Source organism: Emys orbicularis, chromosome 10 (assembly GCF_028017835.1).
Source record: "Emys orbicularis isolate rEmyOrb1 chromosome 10, rEmyOrb1.hap1, whole genome shotgun sequence".
NCBI lineage: Eukaryota > Metazoa > Chordata > Testudines > Emydidae > Emys > Emys orbicularis.
Window position 1 is genome coordinate 69,118,576 of NC_088692.1, and position 27,760 is coordinate 69,146,335.

Genomic DNA, 27,760 nt, shown 5'->3' on the forward strand with positions numbered 1-27,760 from the left:
TCCCCACTTCATAGATTCATAGATTCTAGGGCTGGAAGGGACCTCGAGAGGTCATCGAGTCCAGTCCCCTGCCCTCATGGCAGGACCAAATACTGTCTAGACCATCCCGGATAGACATTTATCTAACCTACTCTTAAATATCTCCAGACATGGAGATTCCACAACCTCCCTAGGCAGTTTATTCCAGTGTTTAACCACCCTGACAGTTAGGAACTTTTTCCTAATGTCCAATCTAAACCTCCCTTGCTGCAGTTTAAGCCCATTGCTTGTTCTATCCTTAGAGGCTAGGGTGAACAAGTTTTCTCCCTCCTCCTTATGACACCCTTTTAGATACCTGAAAACTGCTATCATGTCCCCTCTCAGTCTTCTCTTTTCCAAACTAAACAGTTCTTTCAGCCTTCCTTCATAGGTCATGTTCTAAAGACCTTCAATCATTTTTGTTGCTCTTCTCTGGACCCTCTCCAATTTCTCCACATCTTTCTTGAAATGCGGTGCCCAGAACTGGACACAATACTCCAGTTGAGGCCTAACCCGCGCAGAGTAGAGCGGAAGAATGACTTCTCGTGTCTTGCTCGCAACACACCTGTTAATGCATCCCAGAATCATCTTTGCTTTTTTTGCAACAGCATCACACTGTTGACTCATATTTAGCTTGTGGTCCACTATAACCCCTAGATCCCTTTCTGCCGTACTCCTTCCTAGACAGTCTCTTCCCATTCTGTATGTGTGAAACTGATTGTTCCTTCCTAAGTGGAGCACTTTGCATTTGTTTTTGTTAAACTTCATCCTGTTTACCTCAGACCATTTCTCCAATTTGTCCAGATCATTTTGAATTATGATCCTATCCTCCAAAGCAGTTGCAATCCCTCCCAGTTTGGTATCATCTGCAAACTTAATAAGCGTACTTTCTATGCCAATATCTAAGTCGTTAATGAAGATATTGAACAGAGATGGTCCCAAATCAGACCCCTGCGGAACCCCACTTGTTATACCTTTCCAGCAGGATTGGGAACCGTTAATAACTACTCTCTGAGTACGGTTATCCAGCCAGTTATGCACCCACCTTATAGTAGCCCCATCTAAGTTGTATTTGCCTAGTTTATCGATAAGAATATCATGCAAGACCGTATCAAATGCCTTACTAAAGTCTAGGTATACCACATCATCCGCTTCTCCCTTATCCACAAGACTCGTTATCCTATCAAAGAAAGCTATCAGATTGGTTTGACACGATTTGTTCTTTACAAATCCATGCTGGCTATTCCCTATCACCTCACCACTTTCCAAGTGTTTGCAGATGATTTGCAAACACTTGGAAAGTGGTGAGGTGATAGGGAATAGCCTTCCTTACTTGCTCCATTAGCTTCCCTGGCACAGAAGTTAAACTAACTGGTCTGTAGTTTCCTGGGTTGTTTTTATTTCCCTTTTTATAGATGGGCACTATGTTTGCCCTTTTCCAGTCTTCTGGAATCTCTCCTGTCTCCCATGATTTTCCAAAGATAATAGCTAGAGGCTCAGATACCTCCTCTATTAGCTCCTTGTGCATTCTAGGATGCATTTCATCAGGCCCTGGTGACTTGCAGGCATCTAACTTTTCTAAGTGATTTTTAACTTGTTCTTTTTTTATTTTATCTTCTAAACCTACCCCCTTCCCATTAGCATTCACTATGTTAGTCATTCCTTCAGACTTCTTGGTGAAGACCGAAACAAAGAAGTTATTAAGCATCTCTGCCATTTCCAAGTTTCCTGTTACTGTATCTCCCTCCCCACTGAGCAGTGGGCCTACCCTGTCCTTGGTCTTCCACTTGCTTCTAATGTATTGATAAAAAGTCTTCTTGTTTCCCTTTTATTCCCGTAGCCAGTTTGAGCTCATTTTGTGCCTTTGCCTTTCTAATCTTGCCCCTGCATTCCTGTGTTGTTTGCCTATATTCATCCTTTGTAATCTGTCCTAGTTTCCATTTTTTATATGACTCCTTTTTATTTTTAGATCATGCAAGATCTCGTGGTTAAGCCAAGGAGGTCTTTTGCCACATTTCCTATCTTTCCTACTCAGCGGAATAGCTTGCTTTTGGGCCCTTAATAGTGTCCCTTTGAAAAACTGCCAACTCTCCTCAGTTGTTTTTCCCCTCAGTTTTGATTCCCATGGGACCTTACCTATCAGCTCTCTGAGCTTACCAAAATCTGCCTTCCTGAAATCCATTGTCTCTATTTTGCTGTACTCCCTTCTACCCTTCCTTAGAATTGTGAACTCTATGATTTCATGGTCACTTTCACCCAAGCTGCCTTCTACTTTCAAATTCTCAACAAGTTCCTCCCTATTTATTAAAATCAAGTCTAGAACAGCTTCCCCCCTACTAGCTTTTTCAACCTTCTGAAATAAAAAGTTGTCTGCAATGCAATCCAAGAACTTAGTGGATGGTCTTTTGCCCCGCTGTGTTATTTTCCCAACATATAGCTGGATAGCTGAAGTCCCCCATCACCACCAAATCTTGGGCTTTGGATGATTTTGTTAGTTGTTTAAAAAAAGCCTCATCCACCTCTTCCACCTGGTTAGGTGGCCTGTAGTAGACTCCTAGAATGACATCAGCCTTGTTTTTTTTACTCCTTTTAGCCTAACCCAGAGACTCTCAACACTTCCGTCTCCTATGTCCATCTCCACCTCAGTCCAAGTGTGTACATTTTTAATATATAAGGCAACACCTCCTCCCTTTTTCCCCTATCTATCCTTCCTGAGCAAGCTGTACCCATCCCACCAACATTCCAATCATGTGTATTATCCCACCAAGTTTCGGTGATGCCACCAATGTCATAGTTGTATTTATTTATTAGCACTTCCAGTTCTTCTTGCTTATTACCCATACTTCTCGCATTTGTATATAGGCATCTAAGATACTGATTTGATCTTGCCTCCCAGTTTTGCCCTGACCCTCCTTTCTCTCTGCCATTATGGCCCACGCTCCCTCCTATTTCTGACCCATCTCCCAGGTCTCCATGTTCCCCACTTACCTGTGGGCTTTGCTCACCTGTCCCCGTCAAACCTAGTTTAAAGCCCTCCTCACTAGGTTAGCCAGTCTGTTTCCAAATAGGGTGTTTCCCCTCCTCGATAGGTGAACGCCATCTCTGCCTAGCAGTCCTTCTTGGAATAGCATCCCGTGGTCGAGGAAGACAACTTGGACATGTGTTATTCAGAACATCTGAATATCTTTTTACTGATATGGTAGAACTAGAGATATTTCAGGAGAAAGGTAGTAAAAGGGCTGTGAGATACTTGTGAATACAGCCAGGGCCATAATACTGCAAGTAAAAATATTAGGATACCAAAATATATTGAGACCATAGTCACAGTCCTGTGTCTCATAGGGTTCAAGCTAACATCCATTAAAATCAATGAAAAGACTCCTGTTCACCTCAGTGGGCATTGGATCAAGCCCTTATTCCTTTTCATTTTAAAGCTTCCATTAATGCAGATAGTTGTCTTTTCAAAAACCTAATACGACTTTTTCACCAGGTGTTAAGTAAATAATTTGCTCTGCTTATGACTAGAACATCCCTTTCTTCACACATACAGCTGTGTTTTCTGAATTATATGTTATGGGTCTTCAAACACACTCAGGAAACTAAAATAGGACCTTGCAGTTCTGAGAAAATATTTTCAACATAAAGTCACCTTAAAAAAACTCATTCTCTTATGATTCATCTTCATCTACTAAAGTTGCCTCCCAAATATACTTCATCCAAGAAAGTTCTCTATTTATCAATTCAGACTGACTTGACAAAGACATCCCCAATCCTCCAATGATTTCTTACTGAGAATCTCCTGATCTCTGCAAGCATCTAGTGAGAGCTGTAATAAACCACCCTCAAAGTAACCTTGACTCTGAGTCCTGAAATTCCAAATGACAGCAACCAGAATGTTTCAATATTCAGTCTTACATATGGCAGTAATTTTCCATGTAGTGTCCTCCATGGTGTTCACCTTATTTTAATTTAATCTATGTTATGGATGTGCACTGGTGCCCATCACCGTAGTATCTGAGACATAGTATCTCCCTTCTTTGGCAGATACGTTTCCAGTAGATGTCACATTTGATGCAATGTGCACCACCTGGTTTTTTGGGGTTTCTCTTAGAAGTATTGCAAGAGCCAGAGTAAGACTGAGGAACTCCCGTAAATAGGGGTGCTCACTGCATTGATCATCAGCCACGTTCTGCTATTATTTACCTGACCCATACAGAAAGGGAGTGCAGTGAGCTATCATTGAGCCCAAAACTGCTCAAGCAGAGCAGGCTAGTTCAGGGCAGCCAACAAGGGTGATGAGACAGCAAGGGAGGAACTGGCCATTCCCCTGAGTTGGATCATAGACGTTCTTGTTGAGGTGGTGATCAGGTCAGTAGTCCACCTGCAATGGAAGTATTGTGGGGGCTGATCTATGTTTCTGCCCCTGCATGTTGTTCTTAAGTAAGTTGTTTCATGTGCTCAGGCAAGGCAAGGCCCATAGCTGCTGGGGACGAAGGCCAGAGTGGGACCCAGGGGGCTGGAGTGGCCAACGCAGCACCCAGGATTGGGATGGGGAGCAGGTAGGAATCGGGGTGATCAGGTTGGGGCTGGGAGCTCCTAGCACTGTCAAGAGACATGCTAACTGCTGGGACCCCCTACCCTCCTGAGTCTCAGTAGCTCCCCTCACCACTCCATGCAGAGCACCCCGACCCCTGACTTCCTCCCGCTCCCTCCGACTCGCCCCACTCCCCATGCTTAATATGGTGTTTAGTATATTTAGGTCTCACTGTGTACCTCTGCCCCACCCCCATTCAAAGTGGGCTTCTGCCACACTTCTGGGGAGTGGGAAAGTGTTAAAGGAAGCAGTTCTCCTTCTCCTAGCATGTAGCAAGATTGTGTGTGTGTGTGTGTGTGTGTGTGTGTGTGTGTCCAGATCACTGGTTCATTCTAGCACTAGATGATGCTGAGTTTCTGTGCAGAAATGTCACTTGCAGAAATATTTGAGATGCTGAACCAGAGTCAGTAAGTAAATCATGAGGGGCTTGGGGGTTGGGTTTTTAATTGTAATTGTTTAAAAGCAAACGTAATGCTGTTATGATCAAATGTCTGTGCTTGTCAAAAAAAACAGCCCATGATCAGATCTCTTTGTTTACAGACACCCAGCATAGGTGTTAGGTAAAAAGCAAGTCCTTACTCACCTCTCCAGCACCCGAGTTCGTGCGGAGTTGGTATGGGCTCACAATCTGTCAGAGACCAGACACCAATTCGTTGATCAACGGGCTCACACTATCCTTAGCTTAAAAGGCTTCAGAGTAATGTGGCAAGTTTATTAGGGGTGAGCATCAATATTTATACACAGAAGTAAACAAAGTGATTAACAGATCATAATGGTCATGCATAATCAATCAAGATTCTACAGGATAAAACAGGTTAAAATGTAGATTCAAAAAGACAAAAGGGGAGATGGCTACTTAAGGGGAAGAGGGTGTCATGAGTAGTTCGCAGGTCAGAGCTTTGATTAAAAGTTCAGACAGAGACATCAAGTCTGGGTTAAGTTTAAGCTCATCAAAAGTTCAGACTCAACATTCCTCCATTTGTAGCTTTGGGATAACTATTTACCAAAAGCTACACCCCATTTTAAGGAGCCAAGGGCCGCTTGGCAATTTCAGCCTGGGCCAACTCGAAGAGAGTAAGGCCCTTGGCTGAAGTAGGAAAAGAATAAACTGACCCACATGAGTCTATGAGGGAGGGGACACACTGAATACAGCAACACAGTATTATAAGGATTACTATGGCCCCAACAATACCCACCAAGAGTTTTTTAACCCACCCAAATCCAGGCAGCCAATTCCATAAGGCTCCCCACCAATCATAAGGTGGCTGGCCAGAGGAGTAGTTCTTAGCCATTTCCCTTAGATGTTTGGTACGTTGAAAAGTGTCAGGGTAGGTGTCATTTACAAAAACACAGCATTCTTCATTTATGAGGGCGCAAGTTCCTCCCTGGGCTGCTAACATTATGTCTAAAGCCATTCGGTTTTGCAAAGCTAACTGGCGCAGCTGGGACATTTCCCCTGCCTGATTCTCAAATAGGGTCGCAGTTTCATTGGTTAAAGACTCTAGTAGTCCCTGTAGACGGATGACACCACCCCTCAAGCTAATGAGACCAGCCCACCGCTGCCACGACAAACCATCACGGATATTAATATCTCTGAAGGTTTCACGGATGTTACGAACGTGGGGAAAATGAGGGGGAGTGAGGGAGATGCGAGAAGGCGGTGTTAGCCACGCTAAATAACATGACCCTGCCCAATCAGGGGAGAGAAAGTAATAAGCTTTGGGCCCGCACACCCAGTATGTTCCATACAATGCGTTTCGGGTATTCCATTGCTCAAAGTAGGAGGTAACCCACCACCCGTTGGACCACTGTTCCCCTGGTAATGCAGAGGGGTCGTTGTGCGAACTGCAGAGGCACAATTTGGTAGTGGTGTTTTCAAAGGGCAGTGTAGTACTGCTTGAGCAGTTGTAGAAGGCAATCGTATATCCCTTAACAATTAGTTGGACACCCTCGTGATCTGAGCAGGGCTTCTTAAAAGCTGACTCTGAAGGCTTGCCCACCCATGAAAAAGTTGGATCAGGGTGAGGGATCCACATATGGGATAAGTGGGATGCGCAAGGCTTGAAGCCAAGATTTTTACTAAAGACGGTGCCATTAAAATACATGTTGCATTTACTTGTTCCCACAAAAGTTGACCCCTTTTCTTTAACAAAACACAGTGATCCTGTCTGATTGGTTACCCTGAGATATCTGTTAATTGGCACTCCTGTTTTGTCCCTTGTAAGATTGTGTTGGACTGGATTTTTTTCTCTAGCCGGTGGCATCCAAGTCATATTAGCAGTGGTCAGGGGAATGGGTGTGAAGGGGAGTCCCTGTTCTGCATTTACTGGAAATTGAGTACATACCCAGAAATTACTTCTATTTCCTAAAATACGAGTTTTAACCTCATGGGAATATCTAATAAAAGCATTATCTTCATAAGCAGAAAATAAACTAAAAAGGCATAATAAAAAACATACAGTTGTCAGAATAAAAGGTCCTCTCATTTTTGCCGAGTCAATTTAAGTCTGATGTCTGAAAGAGGTAAGCTGGTCCACTGGTCGGAGGCAGTGTCCTCAGTGGTGGCAAGAGCTGCTGGTCCGTCACTGTGGTCCACTACGGCTGGCTTGACGTGGGAGTGGTGGATCCAGGATTTGCGTCCTTCCAGGAACACTGCAGTCTGGGTTGTTAAAAGAACCTGGTAGGGTCCAGTAAACCTCGGCTGGAGGGTGTCGCCACGAACGAACTTTTTGGCCCAGATGAAGTCCCCTGGTTGGAACGGGTGGATCTGTTCTTCCAGCGGCACGGTCTGGGAAAACTGCGAGGCTTTCCAAAGGGTACGGAGGCGAGCCTGTAGGGAGAGAAACTGGCACGCGGTCATATGATCCCCTCCCAATAGTGAAACATCAGCACGTGGTAGCGCCCCGCCTTTGAAAGGGGGGTGTCCATAGAGCAGTTCAAAGGGGGATAATCCCAATACACGGGTTGGGCGAGTACGAAGGTGAAACAGGACCAAGGGAAGTACCTGAGGCCACTTTAACCCTGTTTCCTGACAGTATTTAGCCAATGTAAACTTAAGCTCCCTATTCATACGCTCAACTTTCCCGCTAGACTGGGGGTGGTAGGGTGTATGAAAGGAGTGTGAAATGCCCAGTCCTTGTTCTATACGGCCAAGGACATGACCAGTAAAGTGAGGTCCGCGATCTGAGTCAAGCACGAGAGGGATGCCAAAACGGGGTACAATGTCTCTAAGGAGAATCTTCGCCACTGTGGCAGCAGTACAATGAGCAGTAGGAAAAGCTTCGACCCAGGAAGTCAGAGGGCAAACCAAAACAAGGAGGTACTTTTTCCCAAAAGCCTTTGGCATATCTGCAAAGTCAATTTGAAGATGTTGAAATGGAGCAGCAGACGGAGGTCTTCCACCCTTAATTTTGTTAAGAGGCGGAGCAGGTCCATTACGCTGACATGTGCTGCATGCTTTCACTATTGACAGGCAGTAGGGTTGAATGCCTGGAGCATACCAAAAGCGAGCGATGGTGTCCACAAGGGCGTGCGTGCCGTAGTGACCCCCCTTATCATGGTGCCAGCGAACTGCCACGGGGTATGTGGAGCGAGGGAGGCAGGCTCGGCCATCCGGCATAAGCCAGGTCCCTTTGACCAGAGTGGCTCCGAGGCTCTCCCACGACTGTAGTTCAGCAGCGGGTACTGGTACGGGGTGCGGTGGAGTAAAGGAGGAGGCTGCAATAGCCAACGTGGGCATGGCTAAGGGTAAGACGGCAGCCGTCTTGGCGGAGGCGTCAGCCAAGGCATTCCCACGGGTGACGGGGCTATCATCTTTAGTATGGGCCCGGCAGTGAACTACAGCCAGGACCGAGGGTTCTTGGAGGGCGTCCAAAAGCTTGTGGATGAGGGGGAGGTGCTGAATGGGTTTTCCGGCAGCTGTCTGGAAACCTCGAAACTTCCAGAGGTGGATGTGACAATGCACAACTCCAAAAGCATACTTGCTATCAGTAAAAATGGTAACGGTCTTACCAGCGGCCAACTGGCAAGCTCGGGCCAGGGCATAGAGTTCGGCGGCTTGGGCTCCCCAGTTGCCTGGCAGTGAGGCGGCCTCTTGAATGTCCCATTCAGAGGTGACTGCATAACCGGTGAAACGCTTGCCATCAACATAGAAGGAGCTTCCGTCCGAGAAGAGGATGCAATCAGGGTTGTCCAGTGGCACGTCAAACAGGTTGTCCCTTATCTGTAAGATGCTATAAACTACTTCCACACAGTCGTGCTGATCCTGGAGGACTGGCAGGTCAGGAAGCAAGGTAGCTGGATTAAGGGGCCCACACCTTTCAAAAATTAGGTTAGTGTCTTCTAAGAGTTCGGCCTCTAGCTGTTGCTGACGATGGGCCGAAAAGACTTGGGTTGTGCCCCTACGCAGAAGGGCTGACAAGGCATGAGAGGTCCAAACCGTGGTAAAATGACCCAGGGTCAGGCTCTTTGCCTTTGTGATCAGCAGGGCAGCTGCTGCCAGAGTCCGGGTGCAGGATGGGGCTCCCTGAGCGACAGGGTCGATCTGCTGAGAGTAAAAAGCAAGCGGGAAATGGTGGGGCCCGCTCAGCTGGGTAAGGACGCCACTAGCAATTCCGCCCCTCTCGTGGACAAAAAGGTGAAAGGGTTTGCTGTAATTGGGGGGGCGGAGAGACATGGAGGAGGCCACACTGTCCTTGAGTAACTGAAAGGCTTGGATCGTGTCCGGGGACCACTGCAAAGGGTCAGGAGCAAGGTTAGCAGTGAGTCGGTGGAGCGGTTTGCTTAACTCCCCGCAGGACGGCAACCAGGGGCGACAGAAGCCAATTAATCCTAAGAAACCTCGAAGTTGTTTCTTGGTGTTTGGCAGAGGGCAGTTTTGGATAGTCCTTATGCGGACTGGGTCCATTTGTCTCCCCTCTGGGGTTAATAGGAAGCCCAGATATCGGACCTTCTGTGAGACCCACTGAATCTTGTTAGGGTCTACCTTGTGGCCTCTGGTGTGTAGGTATAATAAAAGTGCCTTACCATCGATGCGGAGGGCAGCTTCTTCGCGGTCACCTAATAGGATGTCATCTACGTATAGGACTAACGTGGATCCCTGCGGACTGGTGAAGCCTTCCAAGTCGTGGCGGAGGCATTGGCTGAAAATCGTGGGGCTGTCTCTGTAGCCTTGAGGAAGTCGTTGCCAGACATAACTTTGTCCCTCCCAGGTGAAACCAAAGAGATACTGAGAGTCTGGGTGCACAGGAATGCTGAAAAAGGCTGATTTTAAGTCAATAACAGTGAACCACTCAGCATCCCAGGGGATTTGGCTGATGATAGTAGCTGGATCAGGAACTACTGCATGAAGAGGGACCACATACTGATTAACAACCCGTAGATCCTGTACAAAGCGCCAACGAATAGGGTCTCCATCCTTTTTAGGAGGCTTTTTGACAGGCAGTATAGGGGTGTTACAGGGAGTGCGCTGAGGGCGGACTAGCTTTTGTGCAATGAATCCCTCGATAATGGGGCGGATGCCCTCCCGGGCTTCCAGCGACAGGGGGTATTGAGGGACTGACGGGGGGGTTAAGGAGGGCTTCACTTGAATCCTTACTGGCTCTGCCGAAAGGAGCAGGCCAACATCAGTGTCAGAAATTCCCCAGAGGGTTAAAGGCAAGTCAGTGAGGTCAGGGGAGAGAGAGGGGGGGGTTCCCAATTACCCTGAGTTGGGGCCGAATCTCCTAACACTGTCATCAATAATCCTACCCCTTCAGGAGTGCAGGTTAAAGTAGCCTCAAGCTTACAGAGTAAATCCCGGCCCATCAAAGGGATCGGACAAGCTGGGGAAAAAAGAAAACGGTGAGAAAAACATTTATCAGCATAAATAACATTTAGAGGCAAAGTGAGTCCCAGAGACTGTGGGTTGCCCTCCACCCCAGTTGCAGTTTTAACCTCAGAGGATAGCCAGGGAGAGGGGGCATGATTTAATAAGAACATAAGAACATAAGAAAGGCCGTACTGGGTCAGACCAAAGGTCCATCTAGCCCAGTATCTGTCTACCGACAGTGGCCAATGCCAGGTGCCCCAGAGGGAGTGAACCTAACAGGCAATGATCAAGTGATCTCTCTCCTGCCATCCATCTCCATCCTCTGACGAACAGAGGCTAGGGACACCATTCTTACCCATCCTGGCTAATAGCCATTTATGGACTTAGCCACCATGAATTTATCCAGTCCCCTTTTAAACATTGTTATAGTCCTAGCCTTCACAACCTCCTCAGGTAAGGAGTTCCACAAGTTGACTGTGCGCTGCGTGAAGAAGAACTTCCTTTTATTTGTTTTAAACCTGCTGCCTATTAATTTCTTTTGGTGACCCCTAGTTCTTGTATTATGGGAATAAGTAAATAACTTTTCCTTATCCACTTTCTCAACATCACTCATGATTTTATACACCTCTATCATGTCCCCCCTTAGTCTTCTCTTTTCCAAACTGAAGAGTCCTAGCCTCTTTAATCTTTCCTCATATGGGACCCTCTCTAAACCCTTAATCATTTTAGTTGCTCTTTTCTGAACCTTTTCTAGTGCTAGAATATCTTTTTTGAGGTGAGGAGACCACATCTGTACACAGTATTCGAGATGTGGGCGAACCATGGATTTATATAAGGGCAATAATATATTCTCAGTCTTATTCTCTATCCCCTTTTTAATGATTCCTAACATCCTGTTTGCTTTTTTGACCGCCTCTGCACACTGCGTGGACATCTTTAGAGAACTATCCACGATGACGCCAAGATCTTTTTCCTGACTCGTTGTAGCTAAATTAGCCCCCATCATGTTGTATGTATAGTTGGGGTTATTTTTTCCAATGTGCATTACTTTACATTTATCCACATTAAATTTCATTTGCCATTTTGTTGCCCAATCACTTAGTTTTGTGAGATCTTTTTGAAGTTCTTCGCAATCTGCTTTGGTCTTAACTATCTTGAGTAGTTTAGTATCATCTGCAAACTTTGCCACCTCACTGTTTACCCCTTTCTCCAGATCATTTATGAATAAATTGAATAGGATAGGTCCTAGGACTGACCCTTGGGGAACACCACTAGTTACCCCTCTCCATTCTGAGAATTTACCATTAATTCCTACCCTTTGTTCCCTGTCCTTTAACCAGTTCTCAATCCATGAAAGGACCTTCCCTTTTATCCCATGACAGCTTAATTTACGTAAGAGCCTTTGGTGAGGGACCTTGTCAAAGGCTTTCTGGAAATCTAAGTACACTATGTCCACCGGATCCCCCTTGTCCACATGTTTGTTGACCCCTTCAAAGAACTCTAATAGATTAGTAAGACACGATTTCCCTTTACAGAAACCATGTTGACTATTGCTCAAGAGTTTATGTTTTAAAAGAGAGAAAGTAGCTCCAGTATCAGTGAGGAAAGAGACAGGCAGTCCTTGGACTGAAAGGGTTAGACGAGGCTCTTTGCTGGGAGGGGAGAAAGTGAGGAAGGAGCCGGCTAAAGACATTAAGGAAATAAGACCATCACATTGTTTGCCTTCGCCCCCGGGGTACCGTCATTGAGGAGGCTGAGTTTGCTGCAGCTGCTGCTGTTGCCCGTAGTTGATCCAGGCCTGAGGAACGGGCTGGGCTGGTAGTGCAGGGGTGTATTCGTCCCTGGTGTATTCGTCCCTGGTGTAAGTATCTGCGGATGCGACCGGACCCTCTGGGCGTCCCCAGGGGAGGGATATGCATCCTGCTGCATTTGCTTGATCTTTTGCCTAGTAATTACTCCTCCCGAGGTGTGCCCTTCCATTTCCCCCTTATCCCTCTGCAGAGATTCCGATCTGGAGTCCTGCAGATTCCCCTCTGCGCCCTGGAGAGAGTCCCCCTGCGGAGGAATAGGGGCAGGTGCAGTGGGGACCAACTGACGAGTCAAAACACGCCGTGGTTTACACCCTTCATTGAAATAACATGGAGGGGATTCACTCTCGGGAGAATACCTGACTGCCATAATTTTTAAAGATTTCCACAGCTCTGCTGCTGTGTCCCAACAAAACCAGTAACATAACTGTCCCGGATGGTCTTTTTCGATCTGGCTCCTTACTCCTCTTAAGGCAGCCTGTTCGAAAGAGCCATACGAAGGCCACCTCATCTCCGGGTCGGCCAATACCGCGGTATACCCAGTCCAATTCCTTACACACAGTGTGTACAACTTCCTCCTAGACATTTCTGTCTGTACTGGGAGTTTCCCTTCGTTCCATAACTTATTTACAATCCCCAACGGACTCTCAAGAGGCACGCTAGTCCCTTGACCCATGGTGTCTGACAGGAGCCCTCCAACTGGCGTTTATCCTGCTGTCCAGTACACGACCCCTCAATATTGAATTGGCTGGGAGAAATCTCCCGTGGCGCCTGCCAATTCGTATATGAGTGGTCTGACCACTGGACAGAGGCACCGCACCAGAAGGAAATCCCGGACGAGCCCCCAAATTGTTAGGTAAAAAGCAAGTCCTTACTCACCTCTCCAGCACCCGAGTTCGTGCGGAGTTGGTATGGGCTCACAATCTGTCAGAGACCAGACACCAATTCGTTGATCAACGGGCTCACACTATCCTTAGCTTAAAAGGCTTCAGAGTAATGTGGCAAGTTTATTAGGGGTGAGCATCAATATTTATACACAGAAGTAAACAAAGTGATTAACAGATCATAATGGTCATGCATAATCAATCAAGATTCTACAGGATAAAACAGGTTAAAATGTAGATTCAAAAAGACAAAAGGGGAGATGGCTACTTAAGGGGAAGAGGGTGTCATGAGTAGTTCGCAGGTCAGAGCTTTGATTAAAAGTTCAGACAGAGACATCAAGTCTGGGTTAAGTTTAAGCTCATCAAAAGTTCAGACTCAACATTGGCACTCCAGGGCTCAACCGTTCACCAATAGGTGCAGTGGCAACATGATCATGATTCATCTGAGTACTGACAAAATTCCATAATTTTGGACAATCTGGACTGTTAAACAGCTGCATTCCCTCAATTCCCCAGTCTGGAGTGCCTTTTTCACTTATGTGCTATGAGAACAACCACTCCTGATCCTGCTCTCACACAGCCTCTAGCATGCAAAATCATTCCTAGTTGAGTATCAGAGGGGTAGCCGTGTTAGTCTGGATCTGTAAAAAGCAACAGAGACAGTCTGGAACTGGGAACTTGCTTTTATTGCCCTGTATGTAATTCACAAGTGACTGATCAGCACGTTCATGTAACTCAACTAGGAATAGAGAGTCCTGTGGCACCTTTAAGACTAACAGATGTATTGGAGCATAAGCTTTCGTGGGTGAATGCCCACATGCATCCGACGAAGTAATGAGGTACAAAGTCAGAATTGGTTAAAAAGAAAATAAAAGATAATACCCAAATTAATACCCAATTTTGCATGCTAAATGGATTCAAAGCAAAGGTTTCAACTCACGTTATGCTTACAGCAGTCTGAACTATCTAAAAAGCCTCCCAGCCAGGACCCCTCCCCCAGTTGAATGATGCTTCCTTTGTCTTTCAAGTGTTGTAGCTGCTGTGAGTAGAGATGGAGGGAGGGAGGGAGAGAGAGGTATGTTTGGAGGTCACTGTTTCTCATTCTTCTACCCTTCTCTTTTCTTTGATGATTATCTCCAGCTGGGGTCCAGGCGACAGCCAGTTTGTTTACATGGAAACTCTCCACTGTTTCATTGTCAACATGTAAAGTTTTTGCTCACACCCTTTTCCCTGCCAAAGAATGGCTAGTTAGCCAGGTGATACTTCATGATTCTCCATTTGATTATGCTGATACCTGTCCAGGGTGTCAGTATGTCTTTTGTCTCTGAAGAACTGGTTTGGGCCTGCCTTTCTAACTCTGGAACATGTTACAGCAATGTTATGCAGTAGAATCTTATAACTTTACATACACAGACAATAATGTTCAGCAGATTATGAGTTTTCAAATGATACCTCACAAGGCATACTTTGTCCAAAATGTACTATAGTTTTGTAAAAAGGATGACAAGTCTGTCACAATGGTTATTTTATTTTATTTTTAAAAAAATGTAAATAGCAATGTACAGTTCTGTAGCCTTGTCTGCCTTGGAGAATCACCCAGATTCTAGCAGTCATTGGCCAGCCACTGATGGTGGTTGCACTGGTGCTGCTACATGTGTCGAGAAGGCAAGCCACAGCTTGCACTGGTGGAATTTACCCTAGTTTCAAGGAAGTGTGCGGCAGGCTATAGCAGTGGCTGGCTCTAGATTGCTGGAACTGGGGCAAATTGCCATTTTAGCCAGTGCTTGAGTTGAGGCACATTGGTAAGACACAGTTCCACAACTTTCACTGCTATGCTCTTGCTGCACCTTTGATGTGGATGAACCAAAGTCTTTAACCTCTGGGACTGTTAATCCTGAACCTTTTCCATGCACTCATTTACACACAAACATTTTCTCAAAAGAAAGAGATGTAATGAATAGAATAGAGATGGTGTAGTTTTATAGCACAGTGGAAAGGTTGTATTCAGGATTTAATTCCTACTATGTTGTTTTAATGCAAAATATCCCATGCTATTGGGAACTTTTTAATAATCCTCCTCTTTGATTGCAGGTGCATTTTAGCTTGCTAGTCTCAAAGCAGGCACCAATTCAGAATGTCAATTTCTAGTTAAAAGGAAATTGTTACCAGTCCCCTAGATCATTTGCAGCCTGAGAACTAAACTGTCTTCCTCAAAGAGGTTAGACAAATATAACTAAACAACGAATACCCCCAACAGAACATCACAAGTGTGTACACAAACACAGTAAAGAGAAGGAAACACATAATCCATATTGTTGACATCTACAATATGTTGGAAAAAATCCCATCTGATAGTTTAGATGTTGTCTGATCCAGCTCCACTGAATTAAATCTTGCATTGACTTCATGGATGCAGATTCAATGTGCCTAGTCTTATTGAAATCAATCGGAGTTTTGCCACTGACTTCAGTGGCAGCTGAAATATGAGGTAATGCTGTGGATAATATTCATCTGGGAGTGTAAGGATAATGCAAGCCCTTCCATGCCATTTAAATCCAGAAGAGGATTCCATGGGCTGGGCAGCTGGGTTGGAGTGTTGTGCACCATCTACCCAACATACATGCTGTAGAAAAGATCTCCGGCACTGGCATGAAAGGCTACCTGGAGATAAGCTTGAGGGTATTCATAAGGGAAGGGGCTTAGATCTGGATTTATAATGATCTGATGGCCCCAGTACCCATGCAAATAGTGTGGAAGATCTGCAGATACTACTCCAGCACGTAGGCTGCAATAGTGATGGATTCCACATTCCCAGATATCTTCCACCTGTTTAGGGCCTGATCCAAAGCCCACTGAACACAGCGTGGGTCTTTCCATTGATTTCAATGGGCCTTAGATCATGCCCATAAAGCCCAAATTCTTATGTTTTATGCGGGTGAGCAGAGTTCACACTATATGACGATGTTCATGGTAAAGTGAATGACAGTAGCACTAAAATCAAAACTGAAGCAAGCTTTCACATGGTTTTAGAGTTCATAATGCTTTTTCCCAGAGACATAAAAATAAACTAGATAATGCGTCAGAGCAAAATGCAATGCACTGTATTTGGGGATAGTTTTGGAGCAACAGAAGAATAAAGTAAAATCCAGGGACAAAGCTGGACAGTGATGTGAACATGCTGGGGAACTATCTTGTGAAAACAAAGCTGTTTTTTTACAGACAAATAAATCTGTCACGGAAAGGAAATGTAAAGAAAATTATTACATCATGCAATACAGGCTGTAGTTACCCTAGGAATAAGGAGTCATAGGAGGTAGTGAAATTTATTTTAAAGGGGACTGTATAAATCATACAAAGCCTTTTGACCTGTTTTACATCCTGGATATTAAATCTTTACTATAAAAACATCGCGTGGAAATTGTAACATTCTTTTCTTTTTTAGATAGAAGAATCAGCAATGTTCCATTTTTAAAGTATTACTGAAGTGTTGGTGAGTTACTTCTTCCTTTTTTCTTTCTAAAAAGAATAACACCAGAAGACAGATTCATTTCTGGCATTACTACATTGATTTTACACTATGGATTAATTTAGCCTGTGATCGTAATAGTTTCTGATTAGGACCTTAGTTTTTTTTTAAATGATTATGTACATAATTGTGCAACCATTTTGCATGCAGGGTTATTGTAAAGAAGGTAATTGAACATGCAAATGGACAGTTCTGGCCATTTGTACATGCAATTGCATGTACAGTTGTAATAATTTGCATGCACAAATTAGGTGCACGGTTGCATGTCTAACTGTTTTAAAAACCAAGCTTTTGCTGTTCGGTACAGTATTTGCCATTTAGAGTGTTTTTCAGACTTGAAGCTTTCCTGTGATGAATAACAATCCCTGACATAAATTGTGTGCATAAAATATATGCAAAACTAAACAGACAAGAGCTGCACATTAACTTAATAATAGGGCAGCATTTGTCAAGCAAACTAAAATAGCTGTTGCCACTTTAATCCTTCTACATTTATTTAAGTAGACTAAGCACTTCTAAAAAAATCTATAGCAATTCTGAACCAAGGGGAAAGGAATTCTGAATCTGCAGCCGAGTATAGTGGATTCTGTAGCTCATCTGTGGCAGTCAAGGCTTGGAGCCCCCACAGAATGAATTGCTAGCTGACCTACTCCAGGAATATCTGGCTTTTCACAAAGCTATTGACAGGAAGTCATTCACTATCCCCCTCTCTTGGATGTATGGGGTGGAGGGACTGGGAAGGAAGAGAAAAACCCATGTTTCTGGTTTGTCTTTCTACTGAAGCTACTACTACGTACTTTCTACATAGGAGAACGTTGATGTTACATATGCTCTACAGTGATGCTTCTGTATATTTTAACTTCATCACTTAAGCCTCCCATATAATATGGCGAAGGAAGGATTTCTTTGTCTTTGAAAGGCTTTTAAAAATTGTAGCAACAATATTAATAGAATAAAATTCCTATTGGCCAATCAGTTGGACTGATGATGGAATCTGGTATACTGAAAAGTATTAACAAGATTTCATCCAATCAGAAACCTGTGTATATATTAATGTCTATAATATAAACTGCACTTTTATGCATAAAATACTTTTTAATTAGTTGACTCATGGAACAAATCTATTCTCCAAATTCATCAGAATACAGTGTTTCACTTACAGTAGAATGAGCAATTGCCCATGTCTTGGACCGCTATCCATCCCACAAAATGATTACATTTACATCATTAAGTATTTGGTATAATTGGAATAAAACATAGTTACAGGATAAATGTCATCTTCTTTGAAAATAAACATCCCTGCTTCTCCTTTAATGTTTATTGAAATTGATAGTTATAATTACATCATGGCCAAATAGATTTTTTTTAAAACATGTTGTTTAAAAAACAAAAACAACAAAATCCCAAAACATTCACTCTGAATATGGAGCCTCATGTGCCAAATTTTAGCTTGAAGTACATAATTTTTCAGCCAAATTTTTATAGGCCCCTGAATGTTTGGGTGTATGATAGAAACAGCTGCTCAGCTGGAACTATAATTATAGTGGTGCAGTTGCGCTTTTCCATTTTATACATAAAATGCCCCAATAGGAGTAAAACCATCAATAGAAAGGAGCCTGCTGGAGAGAGCAATAAGATAATGTTCAACTAAAGTATTTAAAAGATTTGATCAGTCACAGAAGCTCAATGGATACCTGAAGTGTCAACTAGAAAAAGGCACAAAATAAAAGTACTGAAACCTTAACCATGCTGAAGACACAGAACTAACTGCCCCTCACTAGATTGTGTCAGGCAAAAGTATAACCAGACTTCTCAAAAGAGAGGAGGGGGATTTGAGGTAGGTATCTTCCATACCAGTCAAAAAGCACATAACATTCTTGAGTAAAGCTGAGAAAACTCTCCTTCCACTAAACTTTGTATCTGCTCTGTTTCTGTACGGACTGTGATGTCAAAACAAATTTCAGAGAATGGTGAAGAAAAATGAAAATACACAAAATGCAGTGAAGGGAAATTGCACAGATTATACGAACACTAGTAAAAAGATAGAACCTCTTCCAGAAGTGAAATCAAAGGCTGCATAATCAAGTGTACATTTTGGGGGGGAAAAGGGGGCGGGGGGTAGGGAAGCAAACCCATTCATCTAGTCACATTTTCCCTTCTGTCAGTGCAGCCAGCAAACTGTCCAGTACAATAAATCCATATTGTACACATTAACACCTCTACTCTTTTTTGGAAGAGTGCTAGAGAGTCTGATTCCTGGGCAAGCAGAGTGAAGCTTCAGGTCCAATTTCTGTTCTCATTTAATTGTAGAGCAACACCACTGACATTGGGGGAATATGCTGGAGTTACACTGGTGAATCTGAGCCTCAGGGTTAAGATAAAGAGCCAAAACATCCAGAAGTTTAAAGAACTACAGAGCATTAAAGGCAAGAATTAGACTCCTATGTGCAATCCTTTGTAGTCCTTATTTTGGACCTGATTCCATAGAGGATCCCTATTCAGGAACTTAGCACTGAAACAGGCAGCACTTAAGTACATGTTTATGTTCCATTGACTTAAGTGGAATTTAAGCATATGATTAAAGTTAAGCATATACTTAAATGCTTTCCTGCACTGGATAGGACTTAAGCATGCAATTCAGTGCTTTCCTGAACTGGGTCCTATTCTTGTCTCAGGCAAAAGAGCCACTGAAGCAGAGGCAACCCATGGGCGAGGTATGCAGGGTCACATGCCCCTCCTCCAGATTTGCTACTTGGCTTGTACTGAGCATGCTCACATGGACTGAGCATGCTCAGTAACACTGCTGAAGCCGGCTGCCCACACTATCAGCAGGCACAGGTCATCTCTGCACTGGCGTCAGTAAGACAAACATGGTGGGTTAAGGGCAACAGGGTGAAATCTTGGCCCCATTAAAGTCAATGGTAAACCTCCCACTGGCTTCAGTGGAGCCAGGATTTCACCCACAGCATTAAAGTCTAGAAAATCCTGATGGCAGTTTTACCTGAATAAGAACTGAGCAGAGACTGCAAGACTGGATCTCTAGTCTATAAAACTGTGTTCTTTATTCCTATTAAAACCCTTTGAAAATCTCTGAGTGTGGAGGAAGGCCAACAGCAATTACGCCAGGCAGAGAAAGGAAGGATGGCCTTGCAATTGAAGTACTAGCTTGGGATGCTGGAGATTTGTGTTTAATTCCCCATTCTACCACAGGCTCTCTCTCTGACTTTTACCAAGTCACGTAACTTGTCTGTGCATTAGATTCCCGCTCTGTAATAGCAGAATAATAATTCTTTTCTCCCATCCTTTTGTTTGATTTGGGTAGCACAGTGGGGTCCTGTTCTTGGCTGGGGCGTCTAGCTGCTACTGTCATACAAATAATAATTAAAATAGGCTAATATTATGTATGCTTCTTTATGCAGTTCTGCAACTGCAACTCTGGCCAGGCCAACAATCTCACTGCTGTTCCAGTCTCTAGCATCTCTCTAGATGAGCATGTCAATCAGGCTGAAGAACACAGTGAGTTTGCATCTGTATATTATAAATGCAGGAATGAAGGCAGAGGAGACATTAGTTATTTTTGCTTGGGACATTAGTCAGTGCTTGAACCTAGGTCTTCAGAAATTAAAGGCTAGTGCACTAACCAATCTCTCTCTCTTTTTTTTTAAATATTTTTCAATTTCATGGAACTGGTAAATGGTTATTAGGTAATTTAAAAGATCATATGGGGCCTTTAAAGAATGGCTTTTAATCTACCTATTAAGTTAGAATCTAATTTTATCTCAACTGGCTTTTTACAATGTGTCACTATTCCTGAGGGATTCCAGATTCACTGTAATAGTCTGAATAAATATATATGTTTTCCACCATATATGCCACACCGTTATTTGCACTTCTGGTGAAGTGGTGGAATTATATGGACAAATTCCTGATTAGCATAATTTTAAATCAAAGTAACATGAGCCATCTTCATTGTCACTCTCCATCAGTTGGTTACCGCAAGGCACCCATACGTCTCACCATCCAGAGGCAGCCTGGCGCCCCTACACATTTGTTTATTTTAACTGTGATTCATGATTCCTACAATGGCACTCAGGAAATGTGCAACAGGTGCTGGGGAAAAAGAGGAAGTTATTAATATTTATTAACCGCAGTAATGTGCTCAGTGCTGTACAAGAGCCCAATAAAGGCCCGGATTCATAGGCTTAGCTATATGCATGAGTTTTGTCCCACCTCAGTGGCACTAATCTGGTGCCTAAGAATTCACAGGATCAGGGTCAAACAGGGGGTTGGACTAGATGACCTCCTGAGGTCCCTTCCAACCCTGATATTCTATGCCCCTGACATTGTCCATGTCCAACACTCTGGCTTGGGATTCTCCTGCTGTAGAACCCTAAGACGTGTTATCCGTCCTGTTCTTAGAGGTTTCTTGTATTTTCCTGAGGTGCCTATGGTTTTGCCTCATTGTCTGTCCATTGTCCATTTGCACTTGATATGATCTTTGGTTTCCTGGTTGTACCACTGTCACTTTGTGCCAGACCTTATCCTGTTTTGTTAATGGTTGTGTATGCACTTTGTCACCTAGCTCCAGATCTGGCAGATCTCTCACCTCTGATGTTTTTGCTTTTTTCAACAGTTTCTTAGGTTTTTGTCTTTCGTGTTTTTGTTTGTTTTACTGCTGATTCCACTTTGCAGTTGCTTTGAGGATACCCCAGTGAAGACGTTATGTGATCAAAATCTCAGACCTTACTGAACTTCTGGAACTCGCCTGAAACAAACTGTGGTCCGTTATCTGAACTTGTGATATCCAGTATTCCATTGCCAAAGGGTCTTTTTTGGTTGACAGTCTTCCCAGGATCTGCATAGATCACACTTTTTCATGAACATCCTTAATTGCTCATTCATTCCTTGCCATTATATAGTCTCTCTGGCTTGCCTTAAGCAACCTTCAGTTCCCAGATGTAATGAATGAACTTTGTGAATAATCTCATTCCAGCTCTTGGGAATAACTGCTCTCTCCCCAAAATATAATGCTATTCTGTGCGCACAACTCATCTCTTATCTGAAAGAATGGTGTTCTCACTCTAAGTACTTGGTCTCTTGTTGCTGGCCATCCTTGTAGGATCATGAGTTTCAATGTCTGCAGCATTCTGTCTGGCACTGTATCTCTCTCAGCCTTTCTTCTGAAATAGGTAAATACTGTAGCATATTTATTGCCTCTATCTCAGCGTCTATGGATCCCTCCTTGCTGGATTCGGACAGGTATGCACAGTTCAAGGTGTCCACTGACACCAAATCTCTGGCTGGGCAGTACTTGATCTGTATGTGGATGATGCAACTGCAGAGGTACATCTGCTGTAAGCACTTTGGTGCACTGATTAATGGCTTTCTCCAAATGGTTTAGAGAGGTTTATGGTCAGATTGTATGTCCATGGTGCAAACATAAGCGTATTAGTGAAATTCTCCATTCCAAAGGGTATTGCTAACAACTCTTTTTCAATTTGAGCATAGCCCCTCTCTGTCACGGAGAGTGCTCTGCTTATGAAAGCAACGGGTTGCCCCCTTGCAGCTTGGTAGCCCTGAGAGCCATCTTGGATGGATCACATTGCAGAATCAGGGTGCTCCTTTGCATAGTGATATTTCAAAATAGGAGCCTTCCCAATCATCTCTTTTACTTTCTGGGCTGCTTGTTCTTGTTGGTTCTTCCACTCCTACAAGGTGTTGTCAAGTAACTGGATTCCTCAGTCAGTTTGATGTGCTGGAATCCATTTTTTACAAGGCATACGGTAAAAAGTCTGGCTTTACACAGATCTGGTAATAAGTCCTTAATTGTAGGCAGAGGGAAATGGTTCAGTGTCAAATTTTTTTTTTTTTTTTTAAAGGCTTTGGGTCTCAGTCTTGTGGTAGCAAGAAAGCCATCAAGAAAACTACTTATCCAGTCTGTGTTTTTGATACAGGCTATATTATTCCATGATTCCATTGGCTCTGAAGTTCATCTTTCAGTGGCTGTAGTAATGCAGTAGGTACTTTTCTTCTTGGCAATTTGACTGATTTCATGCTACCATCTAGCCGTCCATCTTCCTGAAACACATCTCTATTTCTTCTGTATCATCTCCTGGTCCTAGGTAATACCATCCATGGTATCTTCAGTCACCCCGCTATCCACTTTCATTATGTTTGGGAACTGTACTTTTATCAGGTTCATGGCTTGGGTGGTCTTGCTGCCCAGAAGTGGTACTGCTGTCTCATCATCTATGGCCACAAAGTCCAGTCTGTATTTCTTTTTGTTCTTTGGATTTCTTAATTCAATTTATACATTTCCCCATGGGCTTCAAAGTAGTCTGATTGTACCCTGTTAACAGCCGGTTAGTCTCTTCCATCCATATGTCTGGGTTCAACAGACTGATTGGGATAATGTTACAACTTGCACCACAATCCAGTATCACTTTCTTTCCAAGTAACAAGGCTGCATACAACTGTTTTTGGTGCTTAGTAGGGTCTTCTTGCACTGTGTTTAACAGCTGTTTGGTCACCCACATGACTGTCCTCATACTCAGTTACTCTCCTCAGTTATTGAGTGTACTTTGGATTTGTTTTTCTCCTCTCTAGACAAACACTGGACTTCAACATGATTAAATTTGTCACAGATTTGGCATTTTTTCCCATAAGCCAGACACTTTTCTGGTCTTACATGTTTTCTCCCACAGTATTTGCATGTGTCTGCACCATTGTCATCTACTGGTGTTGTATCTGGTTTTGATTTCATATTCTTATGTATTGCATGGACAGTTTCGGCTGATTGCCCTTCCAGGGTTCTAAACATCTCTCTGGAGATCTCTGTAGCCTTGAATATCTTCAAGCTTTCCCCAAAGCTAAATCAGCTTTCCTCAGCAACCACTCTTGTACTTGCCAGGCTTGTATCCCACACACTATCCAATCTATTAGAAATGGATCTTTAAAATTTCCAAAAGTGCAACTGGCAGCTAGCACTTTTAAATTGGTGCTGTACACATCTACACCCTCCTCAGCTGCTTGATCCTGACTAAAGAAATTACATCTTTCCACCATTTTCATTCTTCTGGTGACTGTCACTATTGCTTCTAAGTTGTGTAGAGCATGGGGAATTTCAGTGAACAGAGGTCTCGGGCGGGGGGGGGGGGCTCTCAGCGGGCCCCTTGCACCGCAGGCAGGTGGAGGGTCCACCACGGCTCTCCACAACTGCCCGCACGGCTCTTATCATGGCTGGGCTGCGGCTCCAAGGCCCCGGAGACGGGTCAGGGAGAGCCACACGGCCAGCTGTAGGGAGCCTGGGTCCCTCCACCTGTCCTGGGCGGGGAGCCCAGGGGGGCAGGGACACAGGCAGGGCGGTTGCTTTCAGGCCCCACCCACCCTGGGCAGGTTGGTAAGCAGGGGGGTAGCGTGGAAGGCTCCAACATCCTTGCTTTCATATTGTTACAGGAATAGCTGTAGGGAGTGAATAGGTTCACACAGGAGATCCTAAGGCAAGGGAAGGAACCAAGTGTATAGATGACTCCATGGGCAGCAGGTAATGGAGGCTGGGGGAGGTTAAGCCTCCCCAAACCTCCACCAATGCTCCCTGCCACAGCCAGGCCACGAAAACACTCCTCTGGGCAGCCTAGGCTCAACCATGGCCATCTGACCAGGGCTTGAGGCTCCTCTGGACTGCTCCAGGTGCTGGCGGGCCAGCCGGGGCTTGGGGCTGCTCCAGGTGCCAGCCAGGATTTGGAGCTGTGCCGGTGGGCCGGCTGGCGAGAGAGGAGTGGGGGTGGAAGAGGCCGGGCCTGGGCAGAAGAGGCGAGGCAGGGGGCTAGCCTCCCCAAACGGGGGAAATGCATACACCACCCATGGATGGCTCACAGTGGATGACCTGCAGAGCCTAATCCTGCTGGAAGGAGAAGGGATAAGGGAGACTTGCCTTGGCTCCCAGGCAGATTACCCATCAAACATAGGTCTGCTGGGAATAGATAGGCTCCTACAGAAAACCTGTGAGGGGATATATATGTGTGTGTGTGTGTCGGGGGGGGGGGGGGGGGGTGGAACCTGATTGATATGTTGAACTTGTGTTAAATAGATTTATTTTAAAGAAATAAAAAATCCTGTGGCAGATTTTAGATTGTAAGCCCTTTGGGGGCAGCAACTATGTGTTTAGCTTTACTGTAAAGTGCCTACTACATGTTTTGGTGCTGTAAAAGAAATGAGCCAATTTATAATATTTCTACAGTATCCTTTTTGGACTTTTATAACATTATTTAAAAAAATAATTCTTTCAACCTGTGGACGGAAAGAAGGTCCATGAATGTCTGCAACATGCATCACAATATTAAGCATTGTTAGGTTTCTCAGCAGATACTTGATAACAGTTATTTGGAACTTTACAAGATCTTGCATTCTGATTTCCTCAACTCTGCATGTACTGTTACCTGTATTACCAGGATAACTACAGGAACAAATCAGGCACACAGGGGAGGCAACATGGCCTAGTGGGTAGTGCACTGGACAGGAAGTCAGGAGACCTGTATTCTAATCCTGGCTCTGCTACAGACCTGATATGTGATTTTAGTCAAATCACTTTACTGCTCTCTGTCTGTTTGCTATGCCACATTTTCTCTGTTGCCATTTTAGATTGTAAGCAATTAATGCAAGGACTGTTTCCTACTATGTATATGTAGTGGGGGTATCTAGATGCTACCATGATATGAATAATAATACATTTTGCATATGTAATTTCATGCAGGCATTTTAGAAACACTCCTCAACAAAATAAATGTTTATATTTTGGCATTTTAATGGCTATTTATTAATTGATGCAAATTTAGGCCCTAACCCAGCAAAGCATGTGTTTAATATTAAAGTCACTCACATGCTTACTGTATGTGCTAAAGTGTTTTGCTGGATTGGAACCACCTTAGAGTATCTGAATGGTCCCAAACTGAAAGTCCTGGCAAAAGATCTCTCTTTATCCACAGATATTGCATTGGTAGCAGCGCTATAAGTTGTTGCTTTGCGCCTTCCCCATCCTGCCAATGTGCACCCACACTAACCTAGGGGGATTCCCGCTGGGACTGAGATGGAAATTGAACTAATCTGACTCATCTATTCTCTAGTATTTCTGTTAAGGCTGCCAGCTGTGGTGTTAAATGTAGTGGTTGTTTCAGTGACACAGATCTTTCCTCTGGGAGCTGGACTGAGGATACAAATTCACTCCCCATAGGGCAAACAACTAACCAGTGCTAACAGCCTTAACTGCGTACAATTCACACTGAACAAGTCACAGAATTCCTCATGAATATTTTCGCTATTTAGTTTTGTGTGAGTTTTTTGCACCTTCAAAATCCACCTCTTTTGCAAATTTGATGAAATTGCTATTTTCACATCAAAAACCCATGTGAAAAGTTATCATCTATTGCATGTTCTGATGTGAAAGCTGTTTTTGTTCAGAGAATGGAGCCATTTTCACTAAAAAATGGACTTCATTTTAAAAAAAATATGAAACTTAGCAAAATTGAGCCAGTTTTTGAAGTCATAACAGCCTTTAATTCTGAGTATCAGAGGGGTAGCCGTGTTAGTCTGGATCTGTAAAAAGCAACAGAGTCCTGTGGCACCTTTAAGACTAACAGATGTATTGGAGCATAAGCTTGCATCTGACGAAGTGGGCATTCACCCACGAAAGCTTATGTTCCAATACATCTGTTAACCTCTCCCCCCCCCGTAGTGAGACTGATTTAAGATACGCAAATTCAGCTACGCAAATAGCGTAGCTGAATTCGATGTAGCCGAGCCGACTTACCCCGCTGTGAGGACGGCGGCAAATCGACCTCCACGGCTCCCCTGTCGACGGCACTTCTACCTGCGCTGGTGGAGTACAAGCGCTGATTCGGGAATCGATTGTCGCGTCCTGACGAGACGTGATAATTCGATCCCCGAGAGATCGATTTCTACCCGCCGATTTAGGCGGGTAGTGAATACGTAGCCTTAAAGGTGCTATAGGACTCGCTGTTGCTTTAATTCTGAGTAATTTCATGGAGTGTTTCAAAAGTGTTTCAGTCATTACTGGTCCTACCTGGATTTGAACAGATGACCTAAGCTCAAAATCTTTAGATCTTATTACAAATACTCTGAATCATCCAGTTCCCTTTCAAAATGTTTTTGTGTACTCATTAGAAACTGCTTAGATGCAACCTTCTGAGTTGATGCTCTTTAGAGTCCCCTGGGTAGAAAGGGTATTTGCTAGCTACTGCCACAACACTCCCAGTCTTCTGAGGTCCTCAGCTCAACTAGCACCAAGTAATGCTTTTTAAAACCAAGTTAGGATAGAGAAATAATTATCAACAATTCAAATTCTTCCAGAGATACGATGTGTTCTAACCTCAGAGGTTGGGTTTTTAAGGAACTATTTAAAACTGAATATTTGAGAGAGGGTTTCTTTCTGGGTGTACATGATGATCAAACAGTAAGTTGGAAACTTTCTGCGTCATTTAGTAGCAGATAATAAAATTGCAAAACATGTGTCCTCAGATACTTCAAAATGTCCAGATGGAAGAGATGTAAGATGATGTGCCTGGCATTGCAGTCATGCTGTGCACAGTTCCACCTGGACATTTTGAAGTAGCTGAGGACCCATGTTTCAGTGAGCAGTGCCTAAAAGAGAGGCAGGGAAGGTCAGTTTCAGAAGGCTATTGCTTACCATATAAAGGATTTGGGTGTGAGATCACAATATGCATATTTACACTGGTAAATGAGTGAGGAAGAAAGACACTTGAAGGTATGTGACGCTTGAAGGTTCATGATTTTGCTGCTGCTGCTGCATCTCTCTCATTTCACTTCTAAAAGGAATGACTTGTGTCACAAACTCATCAGCACCTTTTCTTCTGGCAAAGTTAGAACTAATCACCTTTTCCTGGTGAATAACAGCTGGGGAAAAAAAGACAGACATTTGGGGAATGGATAACAAATCATTCCAGGTACGCTGGCCTGTGTAGAAGGGACAAAACATTTTAAAAACTGCTGATAATTGTTCTTGTTTGTTCTGGTCTTCACTGCACTCACTGCTAAAATGGAAATAAGAATGCTTACCTACTTCAGAGGAGCATTAAAGGACTAAAG